This window comes from Leiobunum rupestre, chromosome 6 (assembly GCF_980474605.1).
Source record: "Leiobunum rupestre chromosome 6, qqLeiRupe1.1.hap1, whole genome shotgun sequence".
NCBI classification, from domain to species: Eukaryota; Metazoa; Arthropoda; class Arachnida; order Opiliones; family Sclerosomatidae; genus Leiobunum; species Leiobunum rupestre.
In genome coordinates, this window is record NC_143389.1 from 20,826,736 (window position 1) to 20,840,239 (window position 13,504).

Below are 13,504 nucleotides of genomic sequence, written 5' to 3' on the forward strand. Positions count from 1 at the left end.
ACTGCGCTAAAACAAGATTTAACCTTTAAAAAATACCAGATTAGGCCTTCATAAATTCATTAATAAAAAAAGACTTTATTACCTATTATGCTTACGATGCCTGTCTTAATTTCAGTGAATCTAAGCAGCTATCGGTGGTTCTGTGGTAGAGCGCTCGACTGCCAAACCGAATGGTCTGGGTTCGAAACCTGGGTGGCGCATTTGGTTTTAATCAATAGAGAAACGCTAAATTAGAATTTCTTCGATGCAATAATTTCAATTTCAATTCTATTTCAATTAAACCAAAATTTCGTACTCTATTAAATACGCTTCCGATAAAGCTGAAGGTCTAATTTTCAATAAGGCGTAACAAGTGTCGGTGGTTCTGTGGTAGAACGTCCGCCTGTCAATCAGGAGGTCTCGGGTTCAAATCCCGCACGATGCGATCGCAAATTGATACTAAGACGAATACCGTGTACAACTGGTGGAAACCCTGCCATTGGACGTTGAGAGGTAGCATTACACTCAGCACTCGGTCCGTCCCAAAGTCATTAAGAAGAAGTTGGAGAGAAAACGCCCATATAAACACAACAGACTCAACATGCACAACCATCAGAACACAAACACAACAAATTCCACACTCACAACCTACGCATAAACATTACAAAAACGTAATACACCAAACCGTCACGACGGTGAGCGAAAAAACACCATCCAAACCAAACCGCAAATGCATCCGTTAACGCTCACCGTCACACGGTGGTTTTGCCAACCCTTTGAGAAACTGCGTACGCAGTGATTACACTTTGCACCGAAAATGCGAACGCGTTCGCAGTCCTGACAGACCCACAGACCCACAGACAGACCCACCCACAGACCCACCCACAGACCCACAGACAGACACGGTCGTTGTATAACCCCTCCTAGGGGACTTTGTCCCCTCGGAGAGGTAAAAATTAATTTAATATAGTATAACTAATTATTATTGAAAAGAACTCAGCATAAAAGTGTTTCAAAATATATTTATGAATCGCTTATGAAATCTTGAAATAGAGACCTTTTTTTTGCGTTTGAAAGTCAAACAATCTTTCGGCAAACAGTACGCCATCAATAAAACTAGATGTCAGGGGCATTTGAGTACACACAATCCTCCCAATTAATTAAATATGTTTTGAATATTAAATTTAAATTTGAACCAATTTTCTATCATCTTGTGTACATTAACTTAAAGGGGCTCAAAAGTTCGGTGGCACAGAGTGGGTTGAAACTTCATGGAGAGAGGGGAAAATATAGTCAGTTTTTTTATTTTTATGCGTAGACATATACTTTCACCTCTCTCCATGAAGTTTCAACCCCCCCTGAGCAGCCGAACTTTTGAGCCCCTTTAATAAACGTACTTTAATAAACCAAGATGATTTTTTACGAAAATTAGGTTTTCTTAGCCACCGAGTATATTAACAGCAATATACCCTTATACTTATACCATCACTGGAAGGGGTTCTCACAGGGGTAGAAAATCCTCATAGGTTCATTCAATTATGATTTGAAACGCTTAGAGATGGCACTGGCACCGAGGCGTTTGATTGGCCAAACGATACTTAAAATTTATTTTTATTCCAACTGAAGTATTTAAAATACATATACTTGATAAATATATACTATAGTACCTGTTTCGTGAGTAAGCTTTCTTATATGGTCATATATTTAAATTTATCATTGCTACATTAAACAACTAAAATTTTTAATATTAAGGTTATTAATATTCAGATGGTAATAAGTCTTGGTTGAGTTATAAATTTATAATGGGTAAAGTTTGTTGTGTGCTGAATTGTAAGCAGAGAAGGCTATAAAAAATTGTAAGGAATGGATTATTAAAACAAAATTTTGAAATAGATCGGTTTTTAATTCAATTGTCATATCATAAAGGACCGAAGGAACAGGTGACAAGACATTTTTGGCTAAAAAGAATGATGCATCGGGATTATATTATACGAACATCTTTGTGTACTCACATCATTATAAAGAAACGGATTAACTGTCATCTCCGGTTAACGGAAGGAAGTTGTTAAAAGATGGTGCTGTACCTAAGGTATATTGGTGGAATTTTGGTCATGAAAATGCTATATTAGTAAACTTGGAGAAAGAAAATTACGTTTTACCAAAGCAGATTAGCGGATCTCTCGACAAGTCTAAAAAGATTCCAAACTCCACCACAGATGAAGGTGCTATTGTCCAAAACGTTTTAAATGATCACATTATTAGCAAAATTAGAATAAACAGCCATGAACTAGAAAAACATGTAACAGACGAGGCTGTTAGAGAAGAAATATCCGAGTCGTGCCACACTTGTTTGGAAAATATTGAAAACATGAAAGCTGAAATTGATTCACTGAAACAAAAATTGGGTGTTGGGAATTAAAAATTCTGGCAAGGTGAAATTAAGCTTTAAGAAAAAATAAGGAAATGAGAGTTAGCTGAAAAAATGAACAGAAACAAAGTTTAGGCTAGACAACATGAAAGATAGTGATAATGATATTTTATTCAATAAACTCATGGCGCTATAACAATTGCTAAATGTTATTCTTTGGAAGATTGGAAAAGAGAAGCAGGGCATTCCCAATAAATTATCTTCTGCCGGACGTCCCAGAAAGTGGAATGTAAACGACCAATTTTTAATTGTTCTAATGCGTATGAGGCTGGAGTTGTTTGTTCGAGATTTAGTTCAGAGATTCGGGATTTCATCGAGCACTATCAGTTACATATGTAAAACGTGGATAAATTTCATGTATTTTAGGCTGGGTCAAATAGATATATAGCCTACACGAAAAGGCATTGATGCAAAAATGCCCGCAGAATTTAAATTGAATTATCCCACCTAACGGGTTTTGATTGACGCTACCGAGATTAAGTTCGAGACCCCATCATCATTAGTGTTGCAATCAAAAAAATATTCAAACTATAAGTCGTGTAATACACTGAAATGTCTTCTTGGGGTTAGCCCAAATGATTATATAACCTTTGTCTGATATTTATTCACTGGCTCAATTTCAGATACAAAAATAATTCGAACAAGTGGATTTTTAACCTTAGACTTCTCCGAAAATGACTCGGTGATGGCTGATAAAAGCTTTATTATTAAAAAAACTTTTCACTAAAATTAAACATACCTCCTTTTTTGGGTGAGAGAGACCAGTTCAAAAACGCCGAACTAGAAGAAACCGAAATAAAATGCAGCCTAGCCATTAAGAATTCATCTTGAGCGAAGAATAGCCAGAATTAGGGGGTTCCATAATTTTGACCACCCAATCTTACTTACCCTCATTCCAGTAGTTAACCAACTGTGGAGCGTTATAACAATATTATCTGACTTCCAAACACCAAAAATCTTACTTATTAGCACTATCTTTCAGCATCACAAAAAATTACAATGCACTTCCTTAAAATTGAAAACACAAATATTACCTTACGACCATGGAGAATATCTAGTACTTTACATCAGAGGTCATCATCTAGTTTTGGTAACATATAGTTAAATAAAAGTCTCTCATAATTTTGCAAGACTCCCTCCACCCAATTCAGTGGCGTAGACAAGGGGAGGGTTTCCGTGTCCAACCCCCCCCCCCCTTGGGTGTAGCTTTAGCTGTACTAAAATTTCACCCTTTTCCCGACCCCTCTCTGGTTTTTACATAGTTTGAACCCCTCCCTTGAAGGATTTCTGGCTACCTAATTTCATCAAAATGCTGCCTTACAATTATCATCCCAGCAGGAAGGAACGTAACATAATCACACCAACTTAACCCTGAGATTCCCATTTGACTCCTTATTTGATAGTAGTTATTGTGATTTGGGCTTAAAAAGGGGACACCATTTCTAAGTTTAATGTGAAACCCATTCTCTAAAACCTTTGATGGGATTTCTACTTTTAATGACTAGGGATATTTTAATTCTAAAATTCCAAAGGGTACATTATCCTTAAGGTCGAAGACTAAACAATCAGGTGACGAAACTAACCAGGGTTGATTCGGGTCAATGATATAGCCAGAAAATTGTTACGATATGCCCTAACACCTTCATCCGCTCTTCATACTTCCGTCTAGCTACTGATTATTTTTTTTCGACGAAATATAAGTAATTTTTATAATAATGTTTACGCGTATCACATATAGACTTGTAAAATTGCTCCACATGTTCCATTGTGATTTTAGGTATATATTTATTGGATATTTTATAACCAGTTATAGGATATATCTCTCCATAATTTAAAACGCCATTTACATTCATATTACCAGGTGAAAAAATAAATATTTCAAATAAAATAGCCGAAGAAACGATGTAGGTGAAATCGACAGTTTTCTACGCTCGAAAACAAAGCAAACGATTCGGCGGACGACAAAAAATTTGAAATCCAAAGCTGTCGCCATCTAGTATGAAACGAAAGGAAAAAACAATAAACCTATCATGTGAATGCCCCCTTTTTGCTTGTTTATCGGCACGGTATTTGTAAATTCGTATCAATCACCCGGTTGTTTAAAATAACTAAGGCACTTTAAGCATTAACAACCCAAGTGTAATTATTACTCAAAGAAAATTCCATCACCACGCTTTATTAATCACCCTGTCAATTAGTATGCACAATATTTTAACCACCCTGTACATTAACTTGATAAGCACACTATTAAAACCTAATAGGAATATTTAGAAAAATAAAAGATAATATAAAATGTCAGGGTACAACCTAGTGCATTAACAACGATCCCGATCACCTTGTCGTATATCCGGTGAAAAAAGTGAAAAAACAGTTTTATCAATTAACATTATGTTCAATTTTATAATAATAATCTGGTATATGAAAATTGGCACCAGTAAAAATAAACTCTGAAAGTAACAAATAAAACATAACCAAAACTTGTATAGCAACACCCAAAATATCATAACATAGCATCTTATCTAACAATAGTCAAGATAGCATAACATAGCATCTGCAAAACCAACGTGCGGTGACCCTAAAAGTATGCCAAAATCATTCAACGTCCTGTAGAAGACACAGGGCGAAAGATCCAATATTTGAAGACAGATGGCCCTTGTACTCTGAATATTGAATTGGTACGAAATTCAAATATCGCAAAAGACCTTGCGGGAACTAGTTGTATACGGACGCATTTGGTTAACGTCCCAACGTACGCACGCAGCCATCTTGGATGACGTCTGGTTTACGTCAATTCTGAACCTTAAGGGAGTGATCTCCCCTACTTACCTGTTTAAACAAGCAACGTCACTTGTGGACGCTGTGGAACTGGAGTTGTGTTCTTTTCCCCACGTAGATTTTAAAGCGAAACCCGTGATAAAAACAAAAATGTACACCAAAATGAATATTGTGCTATCGAGAGTTTGTAATTCCAAGTATTTTTACTTATCATTCATCATTTTAACCCTAACGGTTGAGGAGTTATGCCCCGAACCGCAGCGGCAACGGTGACTACGTAACAGGCGGATGTAAAACCGCATAATACACGAAATATACCGCTATATACATGCCAAATAACCGCTTATTCTATTCAAAATATCCGCTTAATGCACGAAAACTAACTGCATAATGCATGCAAAAATATATAAATGCACGCAATTTATCGAATAATACTCGAAAAATAACCAATTAATGCACGGGAAATGATCAATTAATGTATACAAAATTACTAATTAGTGCACGCAAAATATGAAATTAAGGCACCATAAATAACCAATCGATGCACACAAAATAACCAATTAATGAACGCCAAATAGCGAATTGACAAACGAAACATAATAAATTAATGTACGTGAAATAATATCTAAACTCACGAAAATTAATCGCTAAATACACTAAAATTAACTCCATTTTACACGCAAAATCTCTGATTACTACGGTGTATTTCAAATACAAAACACGGTCATCGTAAGGTGATTTGGACTTAAAATCGAAAGATACGCGTAAATTAACACTTAAACAATAAGTGGTGAAACACGTGCTAACTGGTGACACGATCAACGTTTACTAAAAGTGTTTTTGTAGGTACATGTATAATAGAAACCTCGATACGTGACGTTGCTACCTGGGCTGGGAAAGACCTTTACTTTTGTTACCTTGAAATGTTGTGTTTCAAGGAACTTAATTTTAACATAAAAAGGGGATAAAATTCGGTATTCCATGGTTCCTTTGAGAGTACTTGGACATATATGCGTATCCAAATTAAATTGGTTTTAGTGATTGCTCAAATTATTTGCCGAGTAATGGAAGTTAACTTACATACATCGTTTTCCCTTCACGCTTCTTAGACACCTGAATTAAAGACAATAGAAGTCGCTAGATGACTTGGACCCAAAGTGGTGCCTAGCTGATAATCATTATTATTACCATGACGTGGTTGTAATTATTTTAAATGTTTAACCAGGCAAGCCTGGGTTTAACAAATGCTGGTGATAATGGTCACATTTCTTTGAAATTGCATTTTTCCCACTTTAAAAAATTAAGCGATAAGTATTTTAGAAGAAATAATAACAATTATTATTATTTTCCGTATTTCCAGTTCAGTTAACACCATAAGCACTTCCCCCTTATGCAATCTTTTCGCGACATTTTTTTGTCTAGTTCTATGTAAATATTTTCTCCTTTAACCTCCATTTGCCGTGACCCCCGACCCACAACTAGACTCCGGCCGAGGATCAGGTGTCCTGCCGATAGATAGGCACGAAAAAGAGTGTGTAGTTTCATGACAAATTAGATTAAATCCTGTTTATTTTTATTTCAAAATCTTCTAGACTCGAGCTAAGTTAAGGAAAATTTAACCCGCGGGGGTTCGTATAAAGTTCTTTTTTAAACTTGTGTTTGGAAACTTAAGTCATTTAATATCGTACCTTAAAGTAAACCGAGTTTGGCTTATTTTATTGTCGTCTGCACCGTGTATAATCGTGCTTAGAGATCGGGTTTTGGATAAGAAATATCCGTTTTATTTGTTTTTATTCATAACAGTAAATTATCTAAATAAAAACTAATTTTTGTCACATTAAATCGTTTTATAACCGCGAATAATATCGATATATTAACAGTTAACCGAAATTTATATCAATTATTGGAAATTTGGCGGTTAATTTGCCGGTTCCCTCCAGCACTAATCGCGCTAGCCAAATTATTTTAAAAGGTCCTTGAGATTGACGCCTCCGGAGAAAGCTATTTCACCCGTGTTTCAAAGAATGTTATTATTGAACCTTGCCCAGGGCGAGAACTCATTACGGCTTCAATTTTTGAAGTCAACTTCATTTATAAATAAAATTGTTTTCGTAGAAGGTCTACATAGTGGAACGACACAAAACTATATTTTAATAAATATTTCAATATGCGCAAATAAAACGAATATTTTATTTTAATATCTTTTAGAAATGGAAATTATTTTCTTTTTAGAACTCAAATCTGGGGGCCACTTTTAAGGGTGTTCGCGAGCCAACAGCTCCACACACTCACTATTACTATATTCAAACTATAGTAAAAAAGCTATGTTACGATATACTCGCCCTATCACGGTTTCTATACCATTAATTGTAATTATTTTTAAAACTTTGAAAACTGTTAATACAAAATAGTTTGAATTATTTTTTAAATTTTTTGCTGGTTAAGCCCACCCAATAACATACTAACGACGCCATAGACCTTAAAGCGGTTTGGAAAATAAAACAAGGTAACCCTTTTATTAATTACATACAGAATATTAATTATTAAACCTGTTTGAAAAGAGGTTCATTGTACTCCTCTTCATAGTGGCTTTTCCAGGAGGATTTCCGAAAAATGCTGCTCCATAATATATACCTTTGCTCAACGTTAGTGATTTATGTCCAATAAAGCTGTATTGTTCATAAATGTAATATAGGTCGAAAAACGGGCAAATGTACAGTTTATATTATTCCTTGGACCCAATTGTTTCCTTTTACTAAGAATATGTTTTTTATTGAAAAAGATAAGAAAACGATCCCTAGTAACAAAAGTGTGATGATAAATTATAACAAGTTGGTAAGCCAAAATATACCTCTCCTCGGAAGAATTGTCCCTAGCGGTATTCATTTCTCGAGACGACCCTTAGAGATATCTCCGCAATTCAGAGTTATTTACTAAAAACGTAATCCAGGTTCTATCCCGCCCGGTATAAAATTTTAATTATAATTAAAATAATTGAGACGAAACAACCGAGTATAATTTATTCAGAATATTATAAATTTAGTAGTTACAACAGTGAGTTAGACGTACTAAAACAATGCACAATTGAATTTAACCCTATTTACGGTACATGTTTATCAGTTAAATATAATACGAAGCCAATTTTAATGAAAGAAATATCTACAGAGGGTTTTGTATTTTTCTCGCTTACGAAATACTTGCCGCATCTTTAACGCTCATTTTATTTCAAATTAAACATCTTAATCAGTCGAGAAAACGTTTAAAATAAATAACGAAGTAATGACGACCCAGTTAAAAACCAGACCAACATAAGTGTAAGCGCACGATGTATACAACTCGATAAAAATATACGACTGAAAAAAACAAAATAAAATACAAATAAAACGAAAGATATTTAAATTTAAAAAACTGATCCTAATAAAAAGTGAAAATACCCTCTACGTCACGCACATTCGAAATACGCATAAGTAACGTGATACTATATCCAGTTTAAAATATTAGAGTATCAAAAAATTAAAAATAACGAATAGAAAAATACACAATAACAACCCAATCAATCAGACTTCAGAAACAAAACTCATAGGAAAATATTATAACGCAGTCAAGCAATCAGACTTCAGAATCAAAATAATTCATAGAAATATATTATAACGCAGTCAAGCAATAGATTAGTTCAAATACTTAGAAATCAAGCAATAGAAAATATAATATCAAGAAGCGCAACACCTTACCATTCACAAATACGATTTTTCACGTTATTATAACGAAACCGGATATGCTTTTGGGCATGACTTACGCTCTTAAAGGTTCCTCTAAGACTGGACGATTTTGCGGGGAAAAGGAAATAAACTTTAAAAAATAGTAGATACAAATATAAGACAGAAAAAACCAACAATCCCAAAGATTAGACAAACAAGATTAAATCAACATAATTTTATTCTTACAAAAACATATTACGCCTGCATAAATTCATTCATAAACAAATTCAAGACTTTATTACCTATTATGCTTACGATGAGTGTCTTATTTTCAGTGAAGCTAATTTAATGTATAAATATTTAATAAAATATAAGATTAATATAATTTACAAATATTTAATAAAATAAAAGATTAATATAATTTATAAATATTTAATTAAATATAAGATTAATATAATTTATAAATATTTAATTAATATAACTTATAAATTTTTAATTAAATATAAGAATAATATAATTTATAAATATTTAATTAATATAACTTATAAATATTTAATTAATATAACTTATAAATATTTAATTAAATATAAGAATAATATAATTTATAAATATTTAATTAAATATAAGATTAATATAATTTATAAATATTTAATTAAATATAAGATTAATATAATTTATAAATATTTAATTAAATATAAGATTATTATAATTTATAAATATTTAATTAAATATAAGATTAATATAATTTATAAATATTTAATTAAATATAAGAATAATATAATTTATAAATATTTAATTAAATATAAGATTAATATAATTTATAAATATTTAATTAAATATAAGACTAATATAATTTATAAATATTTCATTTAATATAAGATTAATATAATTTACAAATATTTAATTAAATATAAGATTAATATAATTTATAAATATTTAATTAAATATAAGATTAATATAATTTATAAATATTTAATTAAATATAAGATTAATATAATTTATAAATATTTAATTAAATATAAGATTAATATAATTTATAAATATTTAATTAAATATAAGATTAATATAATTTATAAATATTTAATAAAATATCAGATTAATATAATTTATAAATATTTAATTAAATATAAGATTAATATAATTTATATATATTTAATTAAATATAAGATTAATATAATTTATAAATATTTAATTAAATATAAGATTAATATAATTTATAAATATTTAATTAAATATAAGATTAATATAATTTATAAATATTTAATTAAATATAAGATTAATATAATTTATAAATATTTAATTAAATATAAGATTAATATAATTTATAAATATTTAATTAAATATAAGATTAATATAATTTATAAATATTTAATTAAATATAAGATTAATATAATTTATAAATATTTAATTAAATATAAGATTAATATAATTTATAAATATTTAATTAAATATAAGATTAATATAATTTATAAATATTTAATTAAATATAAGATTAATATAATTTATAAATATTTAATTAAATATAAGATTAATATAATTTATAAATATTTAATTAAATATAAGATTAATATAATTTATAAATATTTAAAATGATGTAGAATAAATTAAAGTACCTAACGTTATAACTTTGTAAAGGACATTTCCCAAAGCTGTTTTTTAGAAAAACACCGTATTAACAAGCGTTGGTGGCTGAGTGGTTAGAGTACATCTCTTGCACGAGGCAGACCCGGGTTCGATTCCCGGCCGGCGCCAATAAATCGCAAATTGATACTAAGTTGAATACCGTGGAAACCCTGCCATTGGACGTTGAGAGGTTGCATAACACTCAGCACTCGGTCCGTCCCAAAGTCATACAGAAGAAATCGGAGAGAAAACGCCCATACTAACACAACAGACTCAACATCCACAACCATCATAACACAAAGACAACACCCACAACCGTCACAACACGAACTCAACATTCACAACATAAACATGAACATTACAATAACGAAATATCCAATCAAACTGAGTTAAAACTGTCGCCACGAAAAAAACAAACTAAACCCAACCGCAAATCAATCCGTTAACGCACACCGTCACACGATGGTTTTGCCAACCTTTCGAGAAACTGCGAACGCAGTGAGCCAAGAAACTGCGTACGCAGTGATTACCCTTTGCCCCGAAAATGCGAACGCGTTCGCAGGCCTGACAGACAGACACAGTGATTGTATAACCCCTCCTAGGGGACTTTGTCCACTCGGAGAGGTAAAAAGTAGGATAAGTGTGTAAATTACATTTTACGTAAAACGAAGGTGTTTCAAAGTATCACACTGGTTTAAATTAAATTTTCTAATTTAATTGGGATCTTTCTTTTCTTCAAATGTCATGGAACACGTACAAATTTAAATTGTTAAAATAACCACCTTGGACTTCGCTACACGCATGAGCCCGTTAGGAGATTCCAGGCGTGTTACGGATAGTTTCACCGGCATCAATTATTCGTTATCGTATGTCATCAATGTCGCAAACTTCAGTCTTGTAAACCAAATCTTTGATGTGTCCCCAGAGGTTAAAGTCGGGAGGGGTTAAATCGGGAGATCGAGCGGGCCACGCAACAGTCCCTTCTCGTACAATCCATCTTAAAGGATGAACCTCAACGTTGCTAATGGTACGTCTTCCAGTATTTCTGGAAAAGAATCTCGTAGAAACCGTAAATACTTTTCACAATTAGCCTAAGTGGAAGAAAGACGGGTCCAACTAAAGTGTTACCAACATTTCCACACCAAACATAAGGGCATATTGCTCTTTGTGTGATCTTACATTTATCCAATGATGGTTATTGTGCAGATTGATAATGCCGTCAAGAGAAAAATTGGCTACATCAGCCGTTGGTATTTTAGCCGGAAACGTTGGATCTTCAGCTACTCTGTCCACAAACCACTAGCAAAACTAAACTCGCTTAGGGTAGTCTGCTTCGTTTAGAGACTGGACCTATTGCAGATGGTAAGGGTGATATTGGTGACCATGAGGTATTCGCCACACTATGACGTGATTCACCCCCAATGGCCTTCCCACTTTCCGGGTACTTTTTCGGGAGCATTGTTGAAAATTGTAAGCACCTAAATATTCGTATTTTCATTTATTGGCTCTTTTTTATTTATCAATAAATGGAAGTAAAAACTATTTTCGATAGATTTAAAGCGACGATGAAATGATTATACGAAAAATGCTAATTTTAAAGACAAGGTGTAATTACTTGTTCTTCGACGTCTTTCATGATTACTTGCTGGTTGAATATGACCACGCTCTCGTAAACGTCTATCGACGACTTCGAACGTGCTTCTCTCTGGTAATCGTCTTTCGGGGAATTGCTCCAGGTATAACCGCCTCGCTTCTTAACTATAACCAGGGGCCCATCCGTACTTCAAATGCATATCCGCGTACTCAGAGTTAGTGAAATTCGCCATAGCTGCTATCATTTTGATGCAAAGTAATGGTTTTGCAAAGCAGCATGTTACTTTATACTTGAAAATCAACCATTCGGTTTTTGAAAGTTCAAAGTCTAAAAGAATGACCAGCGTTTGGAAAATGTCCCTCTGGTTTTTTGAAGCTTATCTAAATACTTTTTTACAACTAGTTTTAAATTTCTCTCCTCTGTAATTTTTTATGAATTTAAATCAAAGTAAAACGTTCAATATTTAAGTAATTACAATTTTTAAAGGTGATCTCAGAACCAATAGCCCGGCTATTTTGGGAGTTGTGACGAATAATACGTGGCCAACAATTTTACTATGTGGAGTCAATGAAACGTCACGCAAGTTTTGAGAAGACAGTGTTAAATCACACCAACCGCAATGTAGTCGTATTTTTAGTAACCATTTATTTGGAACTTACTTTCTTTCACTTACAAGGAGACGACCCGAGGTGTGACACACCGATTTTGTTCAAACTCGGGGGATTGGTAGAATTTTAATCAATTCGAACCAAATGTGTGACAATGAACCGATATGGCTAAATTTGCAAAAAAATATGAAAAAAAATAGAAAAATTGAAAAAAATATTTCAAAATTGATTAAAATAAATTTTTTTTCAAAATTGAAAAAAATATATAAAATAGAAAAATATTGATCAAAAACAGTAGTTTCGTTCAAACTTGACCAAAATTGGAAAATGATAGATCTAAATTAGCCCAATTTTAAAATTTTGTAAAAATTATAAAAAAATAAACTAAATTCGACCAACTATCTCAAAATTGTTTGAAATATTTTTTTTTCAAAATTAAAAAATGTTAATATCACTAAAAAAATTATCAAAATATATACTTTCGATCCAAAACGATCAAAATTGATAGGAATTGATCGAAATTTATTTATATAGATAAATAGCTTTTTATAAATTATTTTCCAACTTTGGAAAATAATAGATCAAAATTAGGAAAATCTTAAACAATTTAAAAAAAAGTAAAAAAATCAAAAAAAATCAGTAGTTTCGATCAAAAACCGCGTTAATTTCCAATCTACATCCGTAGTTGTTTTGGTTCTAAAAGTTCTAAACTATTATTTACTTGATAAATAATAAATGAAATTCATTAAAAATTATTTACATCAAATAAAATTGGATAAAAACCTTTTAAAAATTAAAT